General features: G+C 30.9%; 1 protein-coding gene and 1 long non-coding RNA gene across 4 annotated transcripts in view; one reads left to right on the forward strand and one right to left on the reverse strand.

The window, feature by feature from the left end:
* LOC126866904 (uncharacterized) overlaps positions 1 to 722 on the forward strand; it is a 168348-nt gene extending 167626 nt beyond the window's left edge. The window contains exon 2 of the long non-coding RNA XR_007690079.1: positions 9 to 722. This is a non-coding gene — a long non-coding RNA (uncharacterized LOC126866904). The remainder of the gene's footprint in view (positions 1 to 8) is intronic.
* LOC126866514 (tyrosine kinase receptor Cad96Ca) overlaps positions 1 to 12332 on the reverse strand; it is a 75003-nt gene that overhangs the window by 42505 nt on the left and 20166 nt on the right. The window lies entirely within an intron of this gene.

The following is a 12332-nucleotide window of genomic DNA, read 5'->3' on the forward strand; positions in this document are numbered from 1 at the left end:
TAACAAAGGTATGGAGTAATTCTATAGCTCTCCTTAAAAGAAATATTTGTGGCGACACGCGACAGTAAACATTCCAACGGTTTCTGTCCCGTGGCTCGCCACGTGCAGACCCTATTCTTCGAGTAAGATGATTGCCAGATGTCGATGCGTCTCCGCAGTACATGTTCGGCTAGCCCGAGGGCCCGTTATAAATCTTAAGGTTTAGTTAACTAAAGTCCTTCAAACAGACAAACAGTCTTTGTCCCAACTACGGGAAGATAGGGGAGACATATTTTTCAACGAGCGGCGTCTCCCACTAGCAACTTTCCCTCGAGGGCGACTAGCATCCTTTTCTAACCACCGATATGGAGATTGACCAATTAGCAGCAACGTCAATTTCCCTTACTTTCTGAACGAAGGCTTTTCTCGACGAATCCGATGATCTCGTATCCTTAGACACACCCCGTTATAGTTTTCCTGTGTGGCATCATCGGGACGGGAAAGGCATTCTCGCTCGCGATCTCATCGATCAAAGAGTAACGCTTTCGCGATCAGTGATTATTCTCAGACTTAGACTTTGTGAGTACGTTCTGTTGTCATCCCGTTGGCCGCGGATTCGTTATTTAGCCCGAGAGCATCGTCACTAGTGTCGCGAGTGCCGAACCGCCGTGATCAATTGTTAAGACTGTAATAATTCTATCATTGTAATAAACTACGCCTGTGTGTACCGTATCAATGGCTAATCCTCGAGAAGATTCATTTGACGCCCACAACCCCATTTCCAGTGATGATCCGACATATGTTATGATAAAACGAGATTTTTTACTTGACAAAACACAAATTTAAAAAGAAATGATTTAGAGTACTAGAATGTTAATATAAATATAAGTCTTATTAGTATAAAATTGTTTTTATCTCCTGCAGGATATTTTCATTACAGATATAGTAATTTTCATAATAGCATAAAGTGAAATTAAATATCGCATATTTAAAATACCAATAGAAAATTGTTGCTATATGCATAATTATCTTAAATGAGAAAATAAAAGTTAATTAAAAGTAAAAATGATAATTACGAAATAAATCTTAAAATAATCAGCTTAGTTATCGAATCATTTAAATGTATTACAACGCAGTATCTTTCTATGAAAACAAGTCTCTTTAATTTAATAAATATGTTCTTAAATATTCTATTTCTTAATCGGTTTATCTACCACGTTCTCACCTACATCAAAGCAAATTCACTTAATTCGCAACTTCTTTAATTATGTTATTTCTCCAATCACACTTCATCTATAATGCAAGCTTGTTAGCAAACGAAGAAATCTCTAAAGAAATCATACATTAAAAAAGAAGAGACTAACATTGATAATTAGTTAAATTTAATTAAATGATTAAACTAACAATAATCATCGATATGTTGTTATCATCAAGTATGAAATTACGCAGATATTGTTTACGTTGCGAAAAGAAATCTGTTTGACGACTAAAACATTCTCATCTATAGAATGTTCAACGTTCTTCCGGTCAAACTTCGTCAATATGTTTTACAAGCAAAAATAAGACTAAAATATCATATAGCAAAAGAGAGAAATAGTAACTGTATCTATCAGAGCACACCTAACCGATTTCAACGACCTTGAAATATGTCGTCAAGATCAATATTCTCAACAACTTTTATCTATATAACTTTTATCTACCGCTGCTTAGTCTTATTTTCAAAGATTTTTGCAAAAAACTTCAACCAAATTTAGATTAGGAAACTCTATATTTTCGACTTCCTTTTTCGCGTAGAATCACCCCCTTTCTGCTTGTACCACCAGTTACCAACCACCCTGTATATATGTATTTAGTTATAAATCTGAACGTAATAAATCTGAAACACGTCGAAATGTCAAGGTGCTGGTGCAAACCATTCGCTATTTCTGACGCGTTAAACATATGGTAACCGATAATTACGCATGAAACTAATGACTTAAATCAAAATTAATTTCAATGCATTCATTAAATTCTGTAAAGGCTTTATACCACTGAAAACCACAAGAGAAAACCACGATAAGAAAATTTTTGTTAATTTTTTTATCTCAGTGTTTATGACTAAATTAAAATATTATAGTATTAAGACTTTGCCATCTGCATAAATTTACTAATAACTTTAATGAGTAAGCGGCGCTTTTTGATAAAAAATTTCAAGTGCGTAAACTTTGCATACAGAGTCGACTACGGGTGATGTCAATGTGCTGTCTCAGGACACTAATATTTTGCCTGCACTTGACCATACATTGGTGCCACCGGACGTGATAGTGTTAATAATCATATATATTTTAATTTTAATCATACAATAAATATTAAGTATTAAATATTATTATGTTAAACATTTTTAATTTATAATTTGAAAGCTCAACGCTTTCTAAAGAGAATAAACTTTTTCTCATTATATACGTGTTTATAGTAAGAAGTCTATCACATAAATTCAGTTACATCATTATAAACAACTAATATTCTCTCTAAAATACATCTCTGATAAAAACAAGTAGTTTAAGTTCTTAATCAGTTTTTTCTTCACAGCACTTCAAAACCAACAAAATAACTATTTTTCTATTCTATACAGTAAAACATATTTATAAATTGCATATAATTCCTAAACCATCAAGGGAAGAACCTTACTGTTTTGCTACAAAATTTCAAATGTATCTTTAATATTATATTTCAGTATTTAATCAACTTTTTCTCTTATACCTTCTAAGATATTGAAAACTAATAAACTATTAATCGTGGACGAATGTTTTCCTCCGGTGTATCGTGTTTTATTATTTCAAATTCAAATTCAAATATCTTATTGCCTTTTAGCGTGTCTTTAGCACTCTAATCGTGACAACCGATAAAATGCACGTTTAACACGACATTTTTCTTGCATTTCTTATTCTGAATGACAATATTATTATATTATATTATACATACTAAAGCGCAGAAGGTGATATCCTTGAAAGGAAATTTCGATTCTAAGTCAAAACATTCTTGAATTACGATTCTTTCGTTTTTTAGTGTTAAATCAGTGAAAACGAAATCAAATAAAAATGCTCACACCATCGGTATTTATACATCGCGACTTCAAGATACCCACAGTTAAAGAGGAAATAGCAAAATATAGCGACAGATATAGCAAAAGAATCAACAAACATCGAAACCTCCTAATTACTGGACTACTTGATACCTCGGACCAGATTCGCAGGCTGAAGAGACACTACCCGTTAGACCTAAACACTAGATTTAATTAGATATTTTTATTAAGTAATATTTACTTATTTATAACACTTACTTATAAATTATACTTATCTATAATAAGTATTAACTTATTATAAATAATTAGCCATGTCACTACGCCACGCCAGAAAATATTACTGAAAATTCTCAATGCGAGAATTCATTGTAAATATTAATAAATAAAAAAAAGACATCGGTATTTCTCTAACAGCGTCACTGGAGCTGGTACAAAGAGTACAATAAATTTAAAAAGCTTCCTTAGGAATCTAATTTTGGTGTTTATAAATTGATAAAAATTCGTTAAGAAGGAAGAAAAATATCTAATGGATCAGCTACCTTTATACAGTAGCACATTTAAAAGCATAAATGTTTCTTGCCCGTGTGTGTGCTCCGTGGTAAAAGACTTATTGAAAGTTCCAATGGCATTACGTTCTCCCCCGTACGCACTAATGGTCAGCATTATTCACAAGAATACCACGTAACTGTATTCTCACGGTGCAGTGACTTCAATACCGCTATAACACGGTGCCGCTTGGTGCGGTGCAGTGCGGTGCGGCGCGGTGCTCGAAATAAAGAAGCGCCGCGTGCACTGGTGTCGCGACTCGGCATTGTAATGCAACGACCGCAATAACAGAAGCTGCAGAGCGTAGTTTATGTTTATTGCTCATTTGTCCGGGCGCCGTCCGACCTATAAAATTTATCGGCACAGCGTGTCGTTGCGTCACATGATGTTAGCAGCTATTTTAAGGATGATCACAGTAGACACAAATTTGTGTGAATTTTTATTTACGCGACGATGCGCCAACAACAAATGAATTCTTACAGACAGCCATACGCCCGAATCATTCTTTAAAAACAAAAATCGTTATACATATGTTGGGTGACTCGAACAATTCATATGAATTGTAGATGAATAAGGAAGCTACATATTTCAATATGCTTATTTGTTTATCCAGTAATATATTCGCATCTTCTTCTATAATTTTTCTATGTAACTTAATTAATTTTTCTCTATAATCTTCTTGCTAATTCTCATATAGTACAATATATGTATATACTGTGCGTTATTTTATATTTATATTTTGCCTTTCACGACGTTCTTGATCTTTAAGATTGAACTTTCCACTTCCAAACTTAGCAAGTAACAAGTAACAATTACATTAACAAATAAAAAATAATTTCTAAGCAATTCTATTAAATAATCTGTTCTTTTTCAAGAGAAGGAAATTATTATACATATATAGAAAAAATAGCCTATCTCTTTTTATATCTTTAAAATATTGAACTAATGAAACTTTTTCATTATAGAACACGCAAAGATCAATTTGTAAATTATATATGATGTATATCTGAATTTGATATGCGTTCATTAATTTTCATCTGCTTCGGCATATCCAAATATCATCTATAAAACATCGTCCTATCGCATTCTTCGATTTATTATTATTCAAATTAAGGATATAATAGAATGTTTCCAGTATATGTACTACATATCCGAAAATCATTGAATAATATACAGGTGATGCAATAAATACGTTTACAATTATAATAATAGAATGTTCCTATCGACATTCTATACTCATAAATATAATTTCTGTAATTAAAACATTTAGTCTGTCATTTAATTTTATCAAACTAGAAATTATATGTAACATTGATTAATAAAAAATTAATGTACAAAATATTGAATAAAACTTTGACAATATTCGACTCTCATTATACTCTCAATTCATTTATATTATTTCAATTATATAACAAACTAATGAGTGCAATAGAATAAAGTGGAAAAGAGAGGAGATAGACATATAAGAAGAGAAATAGACATGAGAGATGTAAACCCGAAAGTTCGTCCAAAGTCGAAAGGCACGAACTAAGCAATAATAAATAAAATAAAAATATAACAAACTAATAACAATTTTTATTTAAATATAAAATAAAATATTAATTTTATTGACAAAGTTCAACGATATAATTTTTATCAATATGAAGTTTATTATAAAAGGAAACTTTTATTCATGATTTAAATATTAAAAGACAATTCTAAAACTTCCTAATATTAGTAGAATTAATCTATATACTTCGATCTATCGCTTCAATGTATACTTAAATATTGGAAATGAACTAAAAATATAAATAAGCTAGTATAAAAAAATAGATATGTAAATATATAATGTATATTCTCATGCGCTACAATTATCCACCTTTTAGGACTAACGATCGCCAGTAGGTAATACCGTTTCTTAAACCGTCGACCATGAATTAATGCTCAGTAAACGTCGATGTTGTTACGAAGCCTGCTAATTGAATCATTAGATACACGTATCATTATCTTACTCTTCTATCTTATCTCCTCTATCTTTCCATCACGAAAGAAAAAGAAAAAGATAGGGGAAATTTCGCATATTTTCACGTTGGATTCCGCCATGCAATTTACTAAAGTGATTCCTTGCCGATAACTGGAAAATCAATCACTTGTAAGACGTTATAGGCGCTATTGAATTATAGGATTTATAGGTTAGGATAATCAGAAGTCAGCCGTACCGATCATTCTTTGCTATAAATTAAACTTCTTGCTTTGAAACAAAAAGGTGTTGGTTCTTGATTTTGATTTTGATGTTTGAGAACGGAGGATTCTGTTCGCTTTATACGGCGACTGATAGATTTTGTATATAATTTCACCATTTTGTTTTATCACATATTACACTAGTCGAAATAGTTACAGAATTCTGTTAATTTATTTTATTCATTAGCTTAAAGTTAATTTTTATCACAGTATTATGGCTGATGCAATAAAATCGTTCATACTAGTACTAACAATCTTTTAATTGTTGCTTCTAATTATACTATGATTAAAAGTTTGTCTTATACTTCATAGAAAATAACTATATTATTTAAAAATAATTATACGAACAAATACTATGTGTTTTTAAAAATTGAATTCAATAATTGCGTATTTATTAGTATATCTTATTATAAAAATCTTTGAACATGTGTGTGTGTAATATATATAATGTTCAAAGATTTCCTTTTAATTATCGTCAATTATCCTTTGCTATGGTCTTTATTTTAAAAAAAGCTATCACCTTTTTCAATGTCCGTTGTATTCATGAAAAAATTAATGCAGACACATAACTCGTACTTTATATTTCGATGACATTAATTTTTGCTTAAATTATATCACTCTATGATATGTTCAAATATATTTTAAACATCTGTAATTTTATAGTTATACAATAGCTTTTTAATTATATATTAATCATATATGTGGCAAAAATTCCAACGATGAAACAGATCAATATATCACATTATATACATTAGTATCTCTCAAATATACAATTTCATGTGTATCACACAATAAAGATGATATATATTATGGAATTTTTCTATTAACTTAAAAGATCAAGGTAGGTCAGTTTCATTGAAACTTGAATTGAAGTCAGATAATCGATAGTTTTAGATCGATAGTTAATATAAACAACAGTTTATTTACATTAATCATACGCTAAAAATATATTATATTGCAGGTTTTAAATTGCGATAAATACTCATTTATTTTTTAATAAAAGTCTTGTACAAATGTACAGCAATGTAATAATGAAAAATACTGTTTTTGGAGTAATGAGCGCAATTAGATTGTGGATTTTTGCGCGAATTCACAAGGGATGGACTGTAAGAATAAATTTGTTTCATTCTGTAAGTATCGTAATAAGAAATTCATTTTAGATATCTTATACGTATTAACTTATTGTAAATAAACAGCCATGTCACTGCGCCACGCCAGAAAAATTACTGAAAATTCTCAACGCGAGAATTGATTGTAATTTCAACAAATAAATAAAAAAAAAAAAAAAAAAAGAAAAAGATATCTTATACAGGGTGGTGGGTAACCGGTGGTACAAGCGGAAAGGGGGTGATTCTACGCGAAAAAAGAAGTCGAAAATATAGAATAAAAATTTTTTTTTTTAATTTTTCCATCGAGACAACGATCTACAGTGAGATCCGTTATAACGTACCGCGCGCGTACCGAGCGAAAATTCAAAATCGATTTTCTCGAAAACAAAGCCTCAAACGAAAAATTTTTGTTCTATATTTTCGACTTCTTTTTTCGCCTAGAATCACCCCCTTTCCGCTTGTACCACCAGTTACCAATCACCCTGTATATTTTTGCATACCATGTATACTCTGCGCGTTTCTGCACACTTAAATTTCTCATAAATGTATAAAAATCCGTAATTTAATCATAACAGACTGCACGTCGTCTATAAAGAACATTTATGTCCAGAATATTCAACACTCGTGGTGTTAATATTGCCGTTTTATAGATTCTATAGTAAAATTAATCCATATAATACACATAATTCATTAACAATTAACAACTTCATCTTTTTTTCTTCACCTCCACGTAATAGTTACAATCTTCCATTAACAAAAGAAAGAAAAAGACAAAAAAGGGAGACAAAATGCGAAAAACAGGAAGGCATAAAAAAAAGAAAACTTGATCGAGCATAAAGGTTGATTGGACAGCATGGCGGCGTCTGGTCAACGAACAGGCCGAACAAGACGGAGAAAGTGGGACGATGAAAGTGCGACCAAACGGGTGGACTGACATTGTCTGTGTGTATGAACGATGTGGCCGGCGTGGAATCATGGCTTTTTCACTGGTATTAGAAATGCAGGGTCTACTTGTTCGCTTGTCTATTCTCTCGAGTCAGGTGTCGTGTACGAATCGAGATCATTAGCGAAACTGTCAATCGATCCGTTCCACTTATTTAATTGCGGACCAAGAAAATGTTCTAGCGGCGTTTCCTGAAACTGGACATTTGTTTCCTTCCTGGCACACTTTCATTTGTGTTGATGAATTTAATAGAAACTGAGGTTAACATAGGTGATATTTTTCTGTTTTATATATACGATAGTATACAAAAGTTTTCAGACAGATTTCTCTTTGCATTTATTCCAAAACTGTTATCTAAAAGAATATCTAAAAGAATCGCCAATATTAAGTACCTATATCGATATTAATATTAAAGGTGTGCCAAGTGAAAGCATATATTAATAACATTAATGTACTTATTTATTACTTAGTTATGTAAATTTCAAATCCACAAAAAATTTATTTCGATTTTTAGTCTCTAATTCTGATTTCCAATACATTCATTAAATTATTTTTGTTATTATTCGTTAATTAATTATTACTTATTGTCATAAATAAATGAGTAGTCCAAGTTTTTATTTATGAAGACACAGATATCATTTCATCTCGAAATGTTATGTTGTACGTTTCATGCGAGAAAAGATAGTACTTGACGTCACCTACTCCATAAATGATACACCATTAGATAAATGAGAAACAACAACTGATTTAGGGATTACTTTTTCCTCATTGTCATTTACCAGCCATATTAGCCATACAAAAAGCAACGCCTTAAAATCACTGGGTCTCATTACTAGGCACGCCACAGATTTTAAAAACCCTCTCACCTTTAAACTACTTTACTCGTCTCTAATTGTATCATACGCATTTCAAATATGGAATCCGAATTCAATCGAATTACATCAAATCGCTTGAAAATATGCAACGCAGATTTCTAACAAATGACGCCTCCAAGATTAATAAATCGATACCCAAAAATTTCCATAATATAAAAATATTCTTATCGCTTTGAATATGTTCTTGAATAACGGAGAACCATAGCGAACCCGGTATTCCCATGAGATGATTCCCATTAGAAGGAGGCAACTTTTTCATGTCGCTCCATACCGAACTAACTTCAATAATCCCGATTGTATTAATAGATCGTTTCACGGATCTGCAACCTCCTTCCAGACACCCATAATATATCAGATGAAATTGTAAAAATGGTTACTTATATTTAGTGTTTATTCTTCTTTATATCAGCTCTTACACTCGCGTATCCGATACCAAAGACCTTATGCCCGTTAAATAAATAAATAAATAAAATTTTCAAATTGATAAAAACAAATAGATGTTGTTTAGAAACAAATGAAAAGACGATACACAATATTAAATTATCTACAAGTCTTTTGTCTTTTATCTACAGGTATCTTCATAAGTATATTGCTAAATAATTTCTACATAATATCTAATTATTTATTGAATTTCTTCATTGAAAATATAGTTGAAACATACTTATCTGTTGCAGCAATTACGGTTGCAGGTCTTAAAAGTGAGTCATAGAGAATGGTTAGATCGGTAAATAAGTAATGTGAGACGCAACAGGATCTGAAAGTGAGCTATTCGGTTTCCATCTTTCGCTCGGACACTGCAAAACTATACCGGCGATGGTTTCTCATTTCTGCATAAAATTTCACCACAAGCCATCGAAAGATTTTTAGAACACGATCGCAAAATGAATCACGAATTCAGCAAAATGAATATAGAAATCCTACACACTTTTACTGTATTGATGAGAAATTCCAACAAGTATATTATAAATAATTAGCAATAAGAGACCATACAATACTGCAGAATTTTAATATATTATATACAGATAATTCAGAAAAAATTGAATACCTACACAAAATTTTAATATATTGTATCTACATGTTATAAAAAATTATGTTTAATGAATTATACATCATATTGACATTGTTTAGTATTGTTAATTTAATCCAATATTAATATAATAATCTAAATATCCTACTAGCATATTTCTTAGTCAACTCGAAGCTAAAAATTATTCAATGGTGTGGACTAATTGTAGCCTTCACAGATATAAGTATTAAATATGGCTTAGCATCTAATATTCACATAATAGAAATGCAACTGAATAAATTAAACCTAAAAACAAAGGATTCTTGGATAATAAATTATTAAACTTAGGACATCGGTAAGCTAATAGATACATGTAAACACACGAATTAATTTGTCTTTTCAAGAATTGGGTTCACCAAATAAAAATTAGAATTCAAAGTATTACTTAATACTATAATAACAAAAATTAAATTCTTTTCCAAAATTTATAATGCTCAATTTATAATTACAAATGAATATAATTTATTTATAATGATTTGTGTGATATTAAACAATCAATAAAGAAACTGTCTATTCTTATAAAATAAAAAACGCTATGCAATAATACAATAAAATAATTTGAAATCCTTAACGAAATCTAGGTATTAGACTATAACATTTATCATGCGGAATTGGAATATAACATTTTTATCTTGCTTTTATACATTATTTTACATTATGTATCTTTGTATCCTGTTAAAAGCCATAGTAAAGCCATATTTGAAAAGGGCATAGAGAATTCTGTTTACATCACAAAATAAATGCCCGGGGAGGAAGATGCTTCGCTCAAAACGAAAGGAACCATAATTTTTAATATCGTTTCATTATCTATGACTGTCTCACAACGTATAATAATTTTATCGTATCGTTTGAATTTGTGCTATGACGGAAAGAAGAAGGCAGAGAAACTGTTAATTAGAGGCTGGTGTTTCGAAACGATCGATTTCGTGGGATCGACCAAGGTCGTAACGTCAATAAGGAACGTGTTACCTTCCGGAAGTGGATACATTGGAGGCTTATGGGGAATCGAAAGAGGCCGTGCAAGCCTTTTTTCTCTGCTTTTTACCTTTTGCTCATTTAACGACTACAGGGAACTGAATCGGAGAACTTTCACTTCGGTGAGGTCATCGTCGGTCCTTAAATATTCCTTAGCATGACGCTTCACTTTCATGCACGGCGACACGCACGAAAAATTCATTTAGAGACGAATTATACGAATTCTTTTATTTAATGTGCAAATGTTTGGCGAAAGAAATATTTTTTTTTAACATATTTTTTTCCTCCTCATAAATAATTGCGATAGTTTATGTTTTTCCTTCACTTGCTCCAAGTTGTTTTACAATCGCGAAAGAGAAAGTACAGATCAAACTGTTATAAATTTTATGTCAAATAAATCTAGAATAAGCGACATTTGTGGTTGACAGTTTTAAAATGTATGTGCAAATATTTGTACTAAATTAATTGTCAGGGAGATAAAAAATTATTATTTCAGCAGGAATATTAACAGTGTTAATTTTTATGAATAAAATACATGTAAAACATGAATTTTGCAATTCAGGAATATATAATATTTTTCGCTACTTTTAGAATACTGATAATAGCTCATTCCTAGAATCATGAAATTGAATATCCTAACTTTTAAATTGTTTCGCTTTTCATATTTCATTTCAAAACGGTATAGAGGTATGTACGTTTAAAAGAATTATATTCTCATTATGTATTCTGTGAAACAATATGAAACGCCTAATCATCATCGTTTCCTTAAATTAAATTGGATTTAGACTAGTACGTTCTTCTCTCTCTCCTACTTTTTCAAAGACTTCAAGCTGTATACAATGGTAATTTTTACTTCAATAAATTATTCAATTAACATTTATGCATTTTGTATTATTATAATTAAATAACTTTGTGAACGTAATATGTCAAATAATAAATGAGATTTGTGTCCCATTTAAAGCAACTGAAATAAGAAAAGGCTTGTGAAATTTTAACTTGTTCGCACTCATAAAACCGCGAAACATATATTTATGCCAGAATATAATGTTACAAGGCACATATAGTTACTTCAAGACCCGTTCAAGGCAATCTGATGAAAAGATTTCAAGGTTTTATACTACCGATCACCGAAGGTATTGCTTCTTAATTCTCTTTTTCGGTTAAAACATCTCCATGAAAATAAACATTCCTTTCTCACATAATTTCTGGATTACTTAAATTCATATTAATTTCATACTCGAACTAAAATATTTACTATGCAGTATATTTGTTTTTACATGATTTTTGTAACATATTTGTTTTTCTATAGTTTTTAAAATATATTTATCGCTATAACTTTACAAATCGAATACTTTCTTGCTTATAGTGTGCACGAAAAAAATGAATGAGAAGTTGCTGGAATAACTGAACGGTCTAGGAGTGGAGAGGCAACTAGAGGAGGGGGATAGAGATGTTGAAGGCGAGACGAAATGCCAAAGTGCGCAATAGACGAGGATATACGAGAGGGAAATTGCCAAGAAGAGGAAGTAAGAAGACAAACACAGGAAAGGGCGAGGGA

Source organism: Bombus huntii, chromosome 1, assembly GCF_024542735.1.
Source record: "Bombus huntii isolate Logan2020A chromosome 1, iyBomHunt1.1, whole genome shotgun sequence".
NCBI lineage: Eukaryota > Metazoa > Arthropoda > Insecta > Hymenoptera > Apidae > Bombus > Bombus huntii.